The 16,508-nt window shown below is 33.4% G+C and overlaps 1 pseudogene; it reads left to right on the plus strand.

Annotated features, from left to right (window-relative positions):
* Positions 1–14,329: 14,329 nt before the first annotated feature.
* On the plus strand, positions 14,330–15,515 carry LOC108720811 (uncharacterized; annotated as a pseudogene).
* The last annotated feature ends 993 nt before the right edge of the window (positions 15,516–16,508 follow it).

Below are 16,508 nucleotides of genomic sequence, written 5' to 3' on the forward strand. Positions count from 1 at the left end.
GATACAGTATCTAGATACTTTAGCTGTACCTAAGTACATTACCTAGATCCTTATAGGCGGAAATACCTGTATCCGTATCTAGTTATTTTTTGATACGGTATCTTTTAAGTTTTAGATACATAGATACAAGGTATTTATATACAAATACTGTCGCCGCCATTAAGAGTGCCTTCCTACAAGCGACACAGTATAACACAGTGATCATCTCATCCTTGTTTAACATTGACGAACAACAAGGATGTAATGGTGCACTGTGTCTCATGCCGTGTCATCTGTGTCGCTTGTTGAAAAGCATACTAAATCAACTCAGAAATTAGCAATCTAGTACCAGTACCTATGCGCTGATATACTAATTAAAGACCGATATTCTTATTGTTAAAGCTGTTCATTAAAACTAAAAATTTATGTAATCAAGGATAAGAAATTGATAACGAGTGGGATTAATTTTATGACTTATCAGTTTTGTTTTATTTAGTTTTATATTATATTGTATTATTTAGTTTTATATGCATATGCATGTGAAACTAAATAATACTCGATTTTTATTTAAAACTATTAATGAAACCGATTTTAATGTTATAGTCTGGGTTTTGTTAAAATAAACAAATAAAATGTAATATTTAATTTACGTTGCTTATTATAATACTTCTACTTTTCCTCTTTTCCCCCATTTTTCCTTTTTTTTTGTTGAAAGTACCTAAAAAATAACTAAATTTTCAGATACATTTTATTTATATCTGTATCTATACCTAGGTAATTGTAAAAAAATGTATCTATATTTATATCTAAATACTTTTCTCATACCTATATCTATATCTAGATACCTTTCAAACGGTATCTGTTCCAACACTGTCGTAAGTAAAAAGGAATTTGTAAAATGACTTTTCATTTGTGACATTGAATAATAATGATTGCGTAATTAGTAATCTATGAGTGTAATGTGTGCGTTTCCGTATTTCGCAGTTTTTTATCGCGATAAAACACGATCGTCCATCGCTTATACAGGGTGCATCTGAAATAACGTACACTAATCATACAGTGCTATTCCTAATAAAAAACTGAGTCGAAAAGTCCTGTACCATTTTACAATTTTCGCAATAGTTAACAAGATATTAATTACTAAAAATCGCTGAATATTGGTATACAATAATTTTTTACTCAAATACTATCAACTTTACAGAAAAACTGCAACAGACAAAAATCATTTATTTTCTTCTCATAAAATTCTAAGAATTTTTTCAGAATTTTTCATCAACTTTTTAGTATTGCATTTTCTTATTCTTACCAACATGAGGAAATACGGTATTAAAAAATTCTAAAAAAATTCTCATAACTTTATGAGAAGAAAATAAACAATTTTTATCTCTAGAAGTTTTTCTGTAAAGTTGATAGTATTTGAGTAAAAAATTATTAAAAACCAATATTCAGCGATATTTAGTAATTAATATCTTGTTAACTATTGCGAAAATTGCAAAATGCTAAAGGACTTTTCGACTCAGTTTTTTATTAGGAATAGCACTGTATGATTAGTGTACGTTATTTTAAATACATCCTGTATATACGCGATACGATATTCGATCAAAACGTTTTTCAGCCAATTTGAACTATTATTGGGGATGTCATTGTTCGTCCAAACGGGCGGTAACAAATCGTGAACGCGGAGCACAAAAGACACGACGCGGAATTCCCGTATTTCGCCGACGAAGCTGTCGAACAAATATTATCGGGATTCTCCAAGAAAACCCCTTCTCTGGTTATTTCACGATGGGTGTTTCCGAAGCGTGCTAAGTGCAATTGCTACCACATATAACAAAAATGAGCAATCGTTACGTGTACACGTGAATGGATACACGTGGGACCACCCGACGGATAATGGTTTTACGGAAAGAATCCACGAAACGTCGATCAGAGTTTGCGAAAATATAGTGGAACGAGGATGAAGAGGAGGGAAGGGAGAAGGAATAACCGGTCTCTCTGCGATCTTCGATATCATCCACAGCAATAACGATACTCTGTACTTCATCGAAAGAATTTCTGATATCGTCTATAACGTTGATTGTTCTGACAATACCGCGATAACGTCAGGCTGCCATAGCGCTTTCGCCGAAGTCCTGGAAACGGTCGGCCGCGGAAGTTCAATTTTAGAAATTAATGGAGAGGATAATTTAAAGTAAACTCGTGATGTATAGAACTGCGGAAAACTGGAAAATGGATATCATCGATCACCGCTCGCAGTAATATGATAATTAGGCCTTTAGGTCGAAATGCCTTCTTTCGAAAGCCATGATAACTTGAAATTCAATAACTTGAAATATTCAATGTTGAAGTTACGCTTCAACGTGATAACTTGGAATATTCCACGTTGAAGTTACGCTTCAACGCTTTTTAAATTAAACAAGTAGAAGAAAAGTGTGATTCCCAGAGGCTCTCGCAGAATTTCCTTGTATGTGCATATGTCACGAGGAATTTAACTAGACTTCACGCGCTCATGAAGGATTTAACTTCATCTAATTTTATAATCAAATTTATAAAACATAAAATTAAAAAGTTTATAAAACATAATATAAAACGTTTTATTTTATAATAAAAAAATAATTTTATATTTTATTATTTTATTACTGAAATATAAATATATAATTTTATTTATATTTTATTTATATATGGTATGTTTCTTTTATTTATATATAAAGTTTTGTATTTTATATAAGAATAAAAAATTATTGTCAGTGTTCGTATATCATGCGAATTTCGCAATTAAATCTTTATGAACATATATGGCAGTCAATCAGAGAATGATTAATAATAAATTATATTAGGCCGTAATATAAATTATATATGAATAAATCAAATAAGAAACATCAAATACAATTGAAGCTGGATCTTTAATTAATGTATTAATTGAAGATTCAGCTTTAATAATATTTCTATATAAAAACTCTAAACACATCTTTTAGTTATATAAATTGCACGTTGATTGTCAGTAGAATGGTTAATTAATTGGATTATTAAAGTCGTTGGATTATCTAATCTTTTGTGAATCTTTAGTTTTGACTCATGCTTGACTGCAAAGCTTTCCGAGCTGTTCGAAATCTACGTGAAACTGCTTTCATGTGAACGCTTATGCTAAATTTTAATAGTTCTCATTCTCCGACAAGGTCCGTAAACTCCTCCACTAGGTACTTCTTATTGACGTTAGAGACTATGTCGTTCGTTCACATAATTAAACTGTACCATATAATGAAATTCAAGATCGAGGTAAAGACGCGGTTATGGGGTTGTAACGTTGTAATAACAGCTAGCTCAGGACGGCAAAAGAAAGTTCAAACTTTTCATACGATTCCTCGCTGTAAGACATAAGTAATGAAAAAAAAGTTGCACATCATCACATCGTTTTACATCATTTCGAATAGGTTCTACGTTCACGTTATTTCTATCCTTTATCTGTACTTATCTGTCTGTATTTAAGGCCGGTCGTAAAAGACTCTGCATCAATAAACGAATAAGATAAGATTTTTATATTATACTTGCTATGTTATCAAGGGGATCCTAAAGAGAGAGAAAGAGAGAGAGAGAGAGACGATTAGTCATATTGTAAAAATAGCACTTACACAGACGATTTACGTGTCATTGACACATCATTACATACTACTACAGCAATATCTGATGTACACATACAAGTAAATTTTCATACAATAAAAACGTTTTAAAACAATAAGTAATAATATACAGGGTAGGCCATTTTAATCAATATACGCGAATATCTCGTCAGGTAAGCAAGATAGCGAAAAATGTTTCAGACCAAAGTTGTATGGCTTCGAGGGGCACATAAGGTGATGTTATTAGTTTTACCTTGAATAGTTGCTTGAAAGTCACGTGAAGGTCACCTTCAATTTTTTAAATGGAAACCCCTATTTTCCATTGGATATTCTTGTAGCTTACCTCAAGAGCTTTCCAAAATAACACTATAATAAAATATTTTTTCATCAAGTACTTTTTTAGTTATGATGCTCGAAAGTTACAGTACCTCTGGCATTTAGCATTATCCAAAGTGTTCGACCGACAGCTAAAACCTCTTAAATGTTGTTTAAGATCATGAACTATTGTAGAGAACTATTGATCTTAACATTTGTTAAAATCAAGGCCATTGGAGGTTGTTCTTCTTATTTTCATTTTTACATTAAAAATTCATTTTAACACACCCCCTTATGTCTCCCTCAAAGCCATACAACTTTGATCTGAAACATTTATCGTTATCTGACGAGATATTCGCGTGTATTGATTAAAATGGCTTACCCCGTAGTTTCTTCGTGCAAATTACTAGTCTGTGACCAGAGATGGGCAAAATGGCTGTTTGAATCAATTTGAAAAGAAAATGTGAAATAGCTGTAATGTTTTCATTTGGAAATATAAAATACAAAATGGGTTTTTGACACTCATTTAAAATAAACAATGGAAAATAGACATTTTTTAAATGATTTTTCCAACTGGTTTTTAAAAATGGGTTTTTAAAAACGGTTTTTTAAATAAATTATCTATATGGCTCAATCAGAATAAATCAGTAGTAAAAAAATGGGCTATGAGCCAGTTATAACAAAGAATATTTAATAAAATTTCTTACATACATGTATACATGCAAACGAACGTTTCGACCCCGATCGGGTCATTTTCAATCGGGTTATTTTAGCTGCTCCAACAGATGATATTATTGATATTTTGGAAACGTTTAATTCGTTACACAACAGATTACAATTTACTATGGAGGTTTGCAAAGATAATAAAATAAGTTTCCTAGATACATTGGTGATTGTGGAAGAACAATCTCTCATTTTTGATATATATCGTAAGGTGACATTTTCGGGCAGATTTCTGAATTTTAATTCACATCACCCACTCTGTCATAAAAGAGGCGTAATATACGGGCTTGTCGACAAAATTATAAGAATCTGTCACCCTCGTTTCCAGCAAAATAATTTAATTAATGTAATAAATATCTTGTTAAATAATGGTTATCCATTGGAATTTGTTTTTTCCGCAATAAATAAAAGAATAAATTTCCACATCAATAAGAGTGGAACCATCGAGAAAAATATCAAGGAGAAATTTTTCACGATTCCTTACGTGAATTCGGTATCGGAAAAATTTACACCAATCGCCAACATGTGTCATTGTAAGTTGGCTTTTTCGATTCCAAATACTTTAAAAAAATTTATAGGGAAGGGCAAGGACCAATTGGATCACCTTTGTAATCAAAATGTAGTTTATAAGATCTCTTGTGACGATTGCGATGCTAGCTACGTGGGTCAGACGAAAAGACAGTTAAAGACAAGATTACATGAACACGTATCCGATATTAATAAGAGGTCAAAATCTCCAACGGTGATTACTAATCACCGAATTGACCAGAATCACAACTTCGACTGGCATAATGTTGAAATTTTAGACAGAGAAGCCTCGTATAACAAGAGATTAATATCGGAGATGGTTCATATAAAACGACAAACGCATGGGCTAAACAAACAAAATGACACAGATTCTCTGCCAGAATCATATCTAAACATTATCCAATCTCTTTCCCCCTCTTAACATTGTCCTTTATCCCCTTCCTATTATTTTTTCTATTTCCTTGTTTCCTTGTTGTCAGTAAGTCGTTTGACATCGTCGATTACAAATCTGAGATCCATCTGTATTATGGCTTACTTTTTATTTAATATAACGTTGTTAATTGCGTTTTTCTCTCTGCGTCTAATTGACATCTTTAAGACATTTTAAGGTAGATATTTTTATTTGATTTGTATTTTAAGTTAATTTATAACGTATTGTTAATTTATTATTTATTTGTAAGATTGGAGAATTGTAAAAAAAGAGTGAGATGAGATCTCCGTCGATTTTAAATATGGACCACATGTCATTGATACAACTGAATTCTGTACTGGACGTTATAATTTAGCTAAATCTTCCGAGAATTTTATAATTTTGTTTATTTTGCATTGAAAATGACCCGATCGGGGTCGAAACGTTCGTTTGCATGTATACATGTATGTAAGAAATTTTATTAAATATTCTTTGTTATAACTGGCTCATAGCCCATTTTTTTACTACTGGTTTTTTAAATATTCTTATATTTATTTTTCATGTTTACCGTGGTAGAAATTTAGATAAGGAGTATGGCTCTTGCATGGATGCCATGCTGCCATATCAGGAGCTAGCATGGCAAATTTGCAAGCGCCTTGCCAGCAACGTCACATTTTATCTAGCGGCGCTAGCGGGCGGCTAACGCGCCGCCACCAACGGACTGACTTGATGCTGCCAGGAGACTAGCTTGGCGCATTTGGGCCCATTAGCATGGATAATACGTGGCGCTATTAAGGCTCCTGAGTAATCCCACAGCCACATACGTTAAATCGTGACGTTATAAGCGAGAAATGACACGTTAATTTTTGTTACATGACATTTGTAAATAACAATTTAGATAAAACGAATAAATGATGTATCATATATCAGTTTTATCCAAATTGTTATCTACAAATGTCACGTAACAAAAATTAACGTGTCATTTCTGATCGCTTATGATCACAATTCAAAAAGTATCGATATTTTCTACATTTGTATCACTACAATTTGGTAATTCACATAATGTATTCACTTTATTTAAATGATCAGATTTAAATTTTTTTATTTGTCGGTACTTTTGCGGTCGGAAATTTGCTTTCAGTTTATTAGATTCCATTGTAAATAAATATTAAGAATATCCTTTCTATTTCAAATTTCACTTCAAAAATTGATGAAATAAGGTTTATAAAACGAAGAAATCTGACAGAAAAAAGTGTTAATCTGCCCCGCGAGCTATAATTACTTCTTTCTTCTTTATTTATTTAATGGCTCTCGCCTCCGAGTAGGTAATAGGAGGACGATACGGCTAGGTCACGTCTTAATAATCTTTCGCCTTAATAGTAGTAGCAAGAAGTGACGCAATGCCCGCGAAAATGGCGTTGCCCGAACGGACACCGGGCGCCTGCATCTACGTCGTCACGTTGATATAACGCGCGTCAGGACGAACGCACGAGACGAACCAATTCGCAGACACGCCTCAGGAGGAAGCAATTGCACAGTCAAAGTCGGCAACACTTTCAAAAATATTTGATTGTTAGCAGCCGATCCGAAACGCGTCCGCCGCGGTCGAGTGGTTCTTCAGAATTGAGCTATAATTACTAAAGATATGTCAGGTTAAGAAATCTGTCACCAGTCACGAATCACGAAATACTGCGATGCGAACATGCGCTGCGGTCACATTTTCATGTGACACGCGAGCCTGGATCTGTCGTGGGTCACGTCAGACTATTTAATAAATTTTACTGTAAAAGCCAAGCCATTTCCATACCAGGTCCATATCAGACGCAAAGCTAGGCCTCTTATGTACCATGTCAGATTTTTTCAAATGGATATGGCGTGGCAAAGTATTGTGGCGCTAGCCAGTAACGTGGTGATGATGAGGAAGTTTCTACCAGGATAGCTTACATTTATATTATAATTCTTATTCTTTAATATTCTTATTTTTAATATTCTTTACTGTAAATTTTTTTATAATATATCTTATATTTTATATAATATATATAAACTTTTATGAAATATGCATTTTTTAATATTATATAATATATATAAACAAAAGATTTATACAGGGTGTAACTGAAATAACACCCACTGATCATGCAGTGCTATGCCTAATAAGAAACTAAGTCGAAAGGTCCTCTATCATTTTGCAATTTTCGCAATAGTTCACGAGACATTAATTTCCAAATATTGCTGAATAAATGGATAAAATCGATGTAAGACAATTTTGAGATATCTTTCCGTGTTTTTTGTGAAATATTTTGAAGACTTTTCTTAAAGAACTCTTAAAGATATCTTAAAGCTGTCTTATACATCGATTTTAGACATTTTGCTCATTGGGTAAACTAAAAAAATTGCAAATATTGCAAAATAGTAGAAGACTTTTCGTCTCAGTTTTTTATTAGGAATAGCACTATATGATTCGTGGATTATTTCAGTTACACCCTGTATAATATAATGTAAACTTTATAAAATTTTAATTAAGGATGCACCGAATATCCGAAAAGTATCCGGTATCCACTATTATCCTGCACTTTTTTTACAATCCGGCCGGATATCCGGATATCATTAGTATTTGGGAATATATCCGGTTGAAATTTTATATCATTAAATTATTGATTTGTTATTATACAAATGTTTTAGAAATAAGTATGCATATTCATAATGTCATATTAATATCTTATACACACACATTGTTGCAAAATTATAATTTTTTTCTACAGCCCTTCTTTCTTTTTTTTCTTTAGAAGACAGTCTCTCGAAATCCGGTCGGATATCCGACTCGAAGAAATTGTTTTCTCGGATATCCGACCGGATACCGGATATCCGATATCCGGTAATTTTACGATCCGATGCATCCCTAATTTTTATAACGTGATACTTTTAAAAGGATGAGTTTTTCAAAGATGGAATCTCCCATTTTTCTTCTGTGAGGTCTCATAATTAACCCGTCATACGAGAAAAGGTTCTATCGGAGCTAAGCTTGGAGGGATGTATTATACTTAAGAAAAATTTTTTTTACCGTCGGATAGGATTTCAACATTGAAAGTGTTATATCTTTATCTTGTAGATATTGAAGGGCTTCCAAATCTCCTGTTGTCTCGCTTGTGGATGTGTCTGATGAATCATCTTGAAACATGAAATAAAATTCGTCTTGTTTTTCGTTTTCCACATTACTTCCTCTTTTATCATTGTCATTCTTCTTGAATTTTCTCATTTCCATTAAGAATAACTCTTTCACGTAGTTTCTTTTTTCTTTCAGTACCCATTTCATTTTAAACGAAGGATGAACCACTGATGCCAAAATAGCATTATTTGCTGTTGATTCGAAAAGTAAAAATTGTTTGAATCGTAGTCTTAATTTTTTTTCTATTACTTCAATTAAATGTCCGCAATAATTAAGATTTTTCATTTTCAAAGACGAAAGAATTTTGACAATCCTCGATAATTCAGGTAATAATATGTATCTTTTTCTCCTTGTAAATTGTGTACAGCTTCGGCTATTGGTTTCAAACATTTTACGTATTCGCTTAAAAACTGCAGATCTGTTTCTTTAAAAAGCGGAAGTTTTAAATTTTTTAGTGATTCATTCAAATGTTCCTTTACAATTAAAAGATCGTTCACCGAATTGTAATAAGAATTCTATTTTGTTGGGCATGGAGAAGTAGAAGATTTTCTTGTTATATTTAAATAAGTTTTACAAGCTTTTGGTGATCTCGCACATAAATTCCAGATCGCTTGACACTTTCCAAAAGCCGACATACGATGTTTTTTATAAATGTTTTCTACCATTGCCTGTTTAGTATCTATCGCTGCAATTAAATGTAAAGTATGCGTGGCATATCTTAGATGACTTGATAATTCATAATCACTTATGTAATTTTTGATGGGTTCTGGAAAAGTTTGTAAAAGCAAATCATCATCAATCAACTTTTCATCACTTCGTTATCTTTATCATCTTCATTATTGACATCATTATAACTGGCTGTATTATACATTACTATGTTGATAATTTGATGATGATTAACATCAGATTCGGATCTTCCAAATATCTTAAAAGCTTTTACCATATTTGAACCATTATCAATGATTGTATTCATAATTTTGTTTAAGTTTAATTCAAACTCAGAATGCACTTTATTATTTCGGCTACTTTATCATAAGTATGTGCTCCTTTAAATCTTCTGCAGGCGATAGCAACTCCTTCCCTTTTCAATGTATTACTGTTGATCCAATGAATCGTCATGCCTAAATATTATAGCTACGTTTTGATGATGACCAAATATCCGTAGTGCGTATAAAATTCACAGCTTATAAAGATTGCTTTATTTTAATCTTAGTTTTGTGATAATCCTCTTCAATTCTATGTATAAGAGAACGCCTACTCAAGAATTTAGATGTTTTCGAAAGCTTATTTGCGCCTTCCATTAATTTTTCAAAAGATCTACATTCTACAATAAATAAAGGTGACATAATTTCTATTATAAAATTGACAATTAAGTTATCCAAATTTACTGCCATTCTAATAGCGTTACTTAAGGTTGTTTGTTTTATTTTTTTGTGATGTATAACATTGCCTCTGTCTTCAGACTTCCTTTTTGTAATCGGATGAGATGCTTTTAATTCTTCATATTTTTGTAACACATCTGTATGTCCTTTTGTCTAAAAATATATTCAAGAATAAACATTTTAACAATTTTTCTAGATACAAAAAAGTCATCTTAGACTCTGTAACTTTTTATCATATTTTACACAGCATCGAGTACATCTATTATTATTGCAATACTATAGAACTAATTGTAAGTACTAAGCACTTAATGAGCAGATAGATGTAATTGATTCTTATCGTTAGGTTTCATTAACAGAAAAGATCAATCATATCTATCTACTCAACGAGTGCTTAGCATTAGCTTAGCTTAGTATTAAATTCGTATATAATAATGAATGCATTTATTTTACTATATATAGCCCGTCATACCATCATAACTATCGCTATGTCTTAATGTACAGGTAATAGAAATCGTAGCCTCAAAAGAGTAATAAATATAAAAAACTGTGAAAGATCATCAACCAAAATACAATTACTAAATACAATTACTAAATATCCAAATTAATTCTACAACTTATAAAAGTCAGAAGACCTTTTTTTAATCTCTTTTCTTTAAAAACAAATAGATAAAATATTTATTTACTTTTAAATGGTTTAAGTAATTTGTGGTAGTGAGGAGACTTCCTTTTAATATTTTTCCATATGTTATGCAGACAGCAGATTTATTTTCTTTATCTTGTTTTTTTACGTCTTCAAAGCTTTAAAAGCAGTGGCAACTTTTCATCCCTAAGGAAATACATTATAATTAATAAGCTTACAAAAAAAAATAGAACAATTATAAATCATATTTTATAACATATTTTTTAAATCCAAAGAATCAATCAATAAATCAATAAATCTTATATTTATATAGATGATAAATGTGCATAATAAACTCAGAAATTCTTATCTGTAATACATTTCAGAAAATAATATTATATATGTTCGGGAATTTAAACATTATACTAACTTAACTTAATCTCAACCTTAATATTATCTTATTAAAATACCAATAAAAAATACGAAATGCTTACATTCTCAGCATTTATAAAAAGATAATCATAAAAATTACAAAGATCCTCACACAAAACGCTAAATTACACGAAAAATAGTCCCATATAGAGTATTAGAGTCTGTGTGTTTTTATACGTATTATAAAGAGGTAAATTAGATACGACACATTATATAATTAATTGAACAATGAGCTTGAAATCAATGAGGACATCTGGATTTGGACATGGTACCCATAGGTCAAACTAGTTAAGCAATGATGGCAGTCGTTCTCAACCTTTTTTAACATGAAGTATAGGCTGACACTACAATGCAGAAGTTAATGACGTAGGGAGACTGGTAAACTACGTTTACACCGTGCATTTAGGCCGCGGCCTATACAATAGATATCCTTGTTTATCCTGTAGGTTAAACAAAGACACCTATCGTATAGGTCGCGGACTAAGCGCACGGTGTAAATGTAGCCAGTGACCATGTTACGATCGAACAGTAAACACAGCCACTCACAGCGTGCGGCGCCACCACACTGATCTGCTAGAACGGAATATTCCGTGGCTATAACTATTAATGCTAACCTTAATATATTTTAAATAAAAAATGGGTAGTAGATACCATTTAAGTGGAAATGTAAAATAGTTTTTGAAAAAATATGTTTTAAATACAAAATACAAAATAGGCATTTTGTATTTCCATTTTAAATGCATCTATTTTCAAATAATGTTCATCTCTGTCTGTGACGTGTGTGAAGTTAGCCACACACTTTTCGAATTTTGTAATTTTCTTAATTATGCTGTATTGTGCTGCATTTGTGCCGATTTGTGCCGCAAACTGCAGCTTAATAACATGAAGAGTTTTCAAAAAAAAAAAGCATTCTTTGTGCTAGCCTCGCACTTTTCGAATTTTGTAATTTTCATAATTGTGCTGTGTTGTGCTATGTTTATGCCGCAAACCGCAGTTTAATAACATAAAGAGTTTTCCAGAAACAAAAAATTTTGCTGGCCTTAGTAATATTTAGGAATGAAATATAATACTTTAAACCCGTGTAACTAATCGAATTCTGTGAGTTGTGCTGAATTGTGCTATTCAAAACCTACGAAGCACGTGCATAAAAAGTAGAGATTAGCTTAAGAGTCGATAGAAGATTTTGAAAAAAGGATGGGGGTAAATAATAAATTTGACATTTCTGGATTTTTTTAGTTGTATCAGATTGTGCTATAACAGTACAACAACTTTTGCTAATGGCAAAGTTTCCTCAGATCACCAGATTTCGCGGTATTGACGAAGTTATAAATCAAACTATCATCAGCTATTTATCGTTTTCTTAATTACTGTGTCCAAGGAGGGTGTCATCGTTTCTTTAATGTTGTGGTTCCCGCATGTGCACCGATTTTTAATTTATCTGAGTTGACATTTATGAGGCGATATGGAGTCTTCGCTTTAGTTTTCCGTGAAAAAAGATTTTTATTACTTTTTAAGCTTTTAACAGAAAAGTCAGTTACATGCAACTGTCCATATGTATTGACAAACTCCAGATTTCCACGAAAGAAAGAGTCGTGGGAGTCCGCTGGACGTAACAGTACATAATTAAAAGATCTAATATAAATATCATTGACCATCGCAATTAGCATACAGAGTAATTAATATATCATTTCAGGTAGAAATGTAGATCAGGGGAGCCCTCCCCAATAATCTTGACCTTGACATATGTTATCAAAGTCATGATCCCGAGTGACCTGGAGGAAGTTATATAATGCAAATTTAACTGCAGTCATATAATTTTTGTATAACAAATACTTTTTTAAGATTCTTATTGTTAAATACTTTTTTTCCTTTTTCACAGATTCTCTCGAAAATCCTTTTCCAGGATTAAAGTATACGCATTAATACGTGTTTGTGAGGTGGAGTTTATACCGAGAATGACCAAAAATTTCGAAATTGATATATACCATTTCTTAGTGTAACATGGCGTCTCAAGCTATCAAGTCGTGACATTTGCTTGATATGAAAGTTTTACAACCTGTACTTACGAAATAGTACCTAATCCACAAACACATAGTTTGCATGAACAATTTGCTTGATATGAAAGTTTTACAACCTGTACTTACGAAATAGTACCTAATCCACAAACACATAGTTTGCATGAACAAATAATATCGAGTTCTTAAAATTAGACTTAGACGCTTTATCGCGACGAATTTGTTATACGAAAATTGACACGAACGTGCGACTGCGTGTATCATAGGCACGGTGTTAGAAGTATAGGTGATCCGTCTCACCTTTTCAAGCTGATTATTTTAAGGTAATTTGAAAGACTGCCACCACAGGGTGTGAGAGAGTCAAGTAATTCATCGTCTCACTCGCACTCGTGAAGTTATGGCTCCGTTTCACTTAACGCTCGCATGAGCATCGTTTATCCTTATTTAACATTTGATGAATAACAAGGATGAAATGATTCCTGAAGCATTTTGATGAGCGTTAAATGGAATGCAGCCTATGTCTGTATGATTTATGTTTTCAACATCACAATAATATTTATTTATTAGTATTTTTCCATTCTTGTCCTTTATTATTGTTGTATCTTTAATGTCACTCTTCTCGAAATGCTGTTCGCATATAAAATGCTTTTTCTGTAAATGGATCCCAGTAACTGCTAACACTTTACACTACATGTTGAATAATACAGTATCCTTCGGCATTGCGAATAAAGCTGATCCTGCATTATTATTGCAAATCGCAACACATCTTTTTCCTATTGGATTGAATTGATAATTGGCTCACATTTGACAACCATCACATTCGTGCATCCCATTGATCACGGTGTTAGAATACCGTGCCTCTGACTTATGAAGCTATTTTATGAAGCCATATTTGTTTTTATTTGGTATTTGAAACTACGACGCCACTTAGTAACGAAAGCGCTAACTAACCCAAAATAATCACAGGGCTGCAGTATGAGAAAAATATTCAGTCGGATCACCTATACTTCTAACACCGTAATCATAGTTTGCGTGAGATATTGATACGAGGGTGGTACGAGGGCAAGTCAATAAGTTCTTAGAAAATCTGTCTAAGGACACTTGCAGTGTCATGTCACATTACTTTTTGACTAATAGCATCTTTCAGCTGATTACTGTCAAATTTTGAGCGGAATTCATCGCGTGGTTTCATTTCTGTAAACGATTAAAGCTAACAACCTTTGTATTTTTTGCAAAATGGAAAAAAACAAGTTTCGTGCAGTGATCAAACATCTACATATGAAAGGTTTAACACCGAAAGAAATCAAAACCGAGTTGGATAATGTTCATAGCATATCTGCACCAGCATTTGCGACTGTATACAATTGGGTGAATGAATTTAAACGTGGTCGTACATCCACCTCGTTCGGGACGTCCGATTGAGGCTGCTACGCCAGAAATCATCGATAAAGTCCACGGTATTGTTTTGACTGATCGACGAATGAAAGTGCAAGCTTGTTGAATCCACAGGCATATCATATGGCACAGTGATTTCAATTTTGCACGAACAATTGGGTATAAAAAAGCTATCGGCAAGATGGGTGCCGCGTTTGCTCACTGTGGACCATAAGTGCGACCGTGTGACGATTTCAAAACAATGTTTAGAGATGTTTCAACGTAATTCAGATGAATTTCTGCGTCGATTCATTACTGTGAACGAAACATGAATCCATTACTTCACACCCGAGACGAAGGAACAGTTAAAACAATGGACTTCACCGGATGAACCAGCTCCGAAGAAGGCGAAGACCGTGAAGTCGGCCGGAAAGGTGATGGCCAGTTTTTTTGGGATGCACGTGGTATAATTCATATCGATTACCTTCTGTCGAAGCAAACGATCAATGGTGATTACTACGCAGCCTTATTGGACCGTTTCAACAACATTTTAAAGAAAAAACGTTCCCATTTGGCGAAGAAGAAAGTGCTCTTCCATCAAGACAATGCACGGGTTCACACGTGCCCGGCACCGATGGCCAAATTCAACGAATTCCGTTACGAATTGCTTCCCCATCCAGCATATTCGCCAGATTTAGCCCCCTGCGACTATTTCCTGTTTCCAAACCTGAAGAAATGGTTCGAAGGAAAGAGATTCATCGCCAGAGAGCAGCTCATCGCCGAAACAGAGGCTTATTTTGAAGAGTTGGACAAATCATATTATTCGAACGGCTTGAAAAAGTTGGAGAATCGTTGGATCAAGTGTATCGAGCTGAAAGGAGACTATGTTGAGAAATAAAAATGAACCGATCAAAAAAAATGTGATTTACTTTGTTTTTCTAAGAACTTATTGACTTGCCCTCGTAGTATATAAAGACATATCGATGCGCTAGAAAAACAGCGACCTCTGGTGACTTCGTCGGAGTTCGAACTTCGCGCACGCGCTTTAGGATCCCTTTAATTATTATAGAAAATTGGATCCCAGTAAAATGAGTTACATATAATGTATATGATAATGTCATAGATGTAAACTATGTAAAACTCAATAATGGATAGTTTTTGAGCTATGGTCTATCAAACATGCTTTATGAACACAAGTTTTACAGCTTTGATAAACCACAGTGTTCTGGGTCAGCAGAACAACTCGTTAATATCCGCACTGTCTTTTCACGTATGTAGTTTATCCACAGTTATTTACAGTTATTTACATTGGAATCATTTTCAGTTTATACAAAGCAATAAGTTAACTTTGCTATTTTGAGTCCCGTTTAATTTATTATGTTGCGACAACGCATAGGGGTGGTTAAATGTTCTGAATTGTTTTTTCGACAACGTCTGGGAGTATCCGCGTATATACCCTTAGTTGTTTGACACCGCCTAGGGACGGTCACGCACTCGTCCTGAGTTGATAGTCGAAACAGACCGCGACAACGCTTGGGGGCTGGAGTGCCCTGAGTCGCGGATAAACGCACGCTCAGAGATCTGCTCGATCAAATTTGAAATCACAGACTTACAATACAGTTTAGAAACGATGTGAACGCTAGCTTGCTCACCGATCAAATGTACATTTCTCGGTGGCTGTGATTCCCTCCTGAGCCTTTTAATCTAAATCCTTATTCGTACGGTTTCTAAGACGTGATCGTCACGGAGCGGCGACGACGCGCACCAAAAAAAAAACGTGTGTCCAGAATTATAGACATCAAATACATTTTTGGTTGATGCAGCCAACGATTGCTTGTCTCTTATGTATGTGAAGTTAACACGGCTTTTATTAATTTTCAAGAAACAATGGTTGTTCCAGTAGCACTTTTCATTGTTCTACTGTTCTTGTAAATACCAATAAATGTTCCGCA

This window comes from Mycetomoellerius zeteki, unplaced genomic scaffold, assembly GCF_001594055.1.
Source record: "Mycetomoellerius zeteki isolate Tzet28-1 unplaced genomic scaffold, Tzet1.0 scaffold103, whole genome shotgun sequence".
Classification (NCBI taxonomy): Eukaryota; Metazoa; Arthropoda; class Insecta; order Hymenoptera; family Formicidae; genus Mycetomoellerius; species Mycetomoellerius zeteki.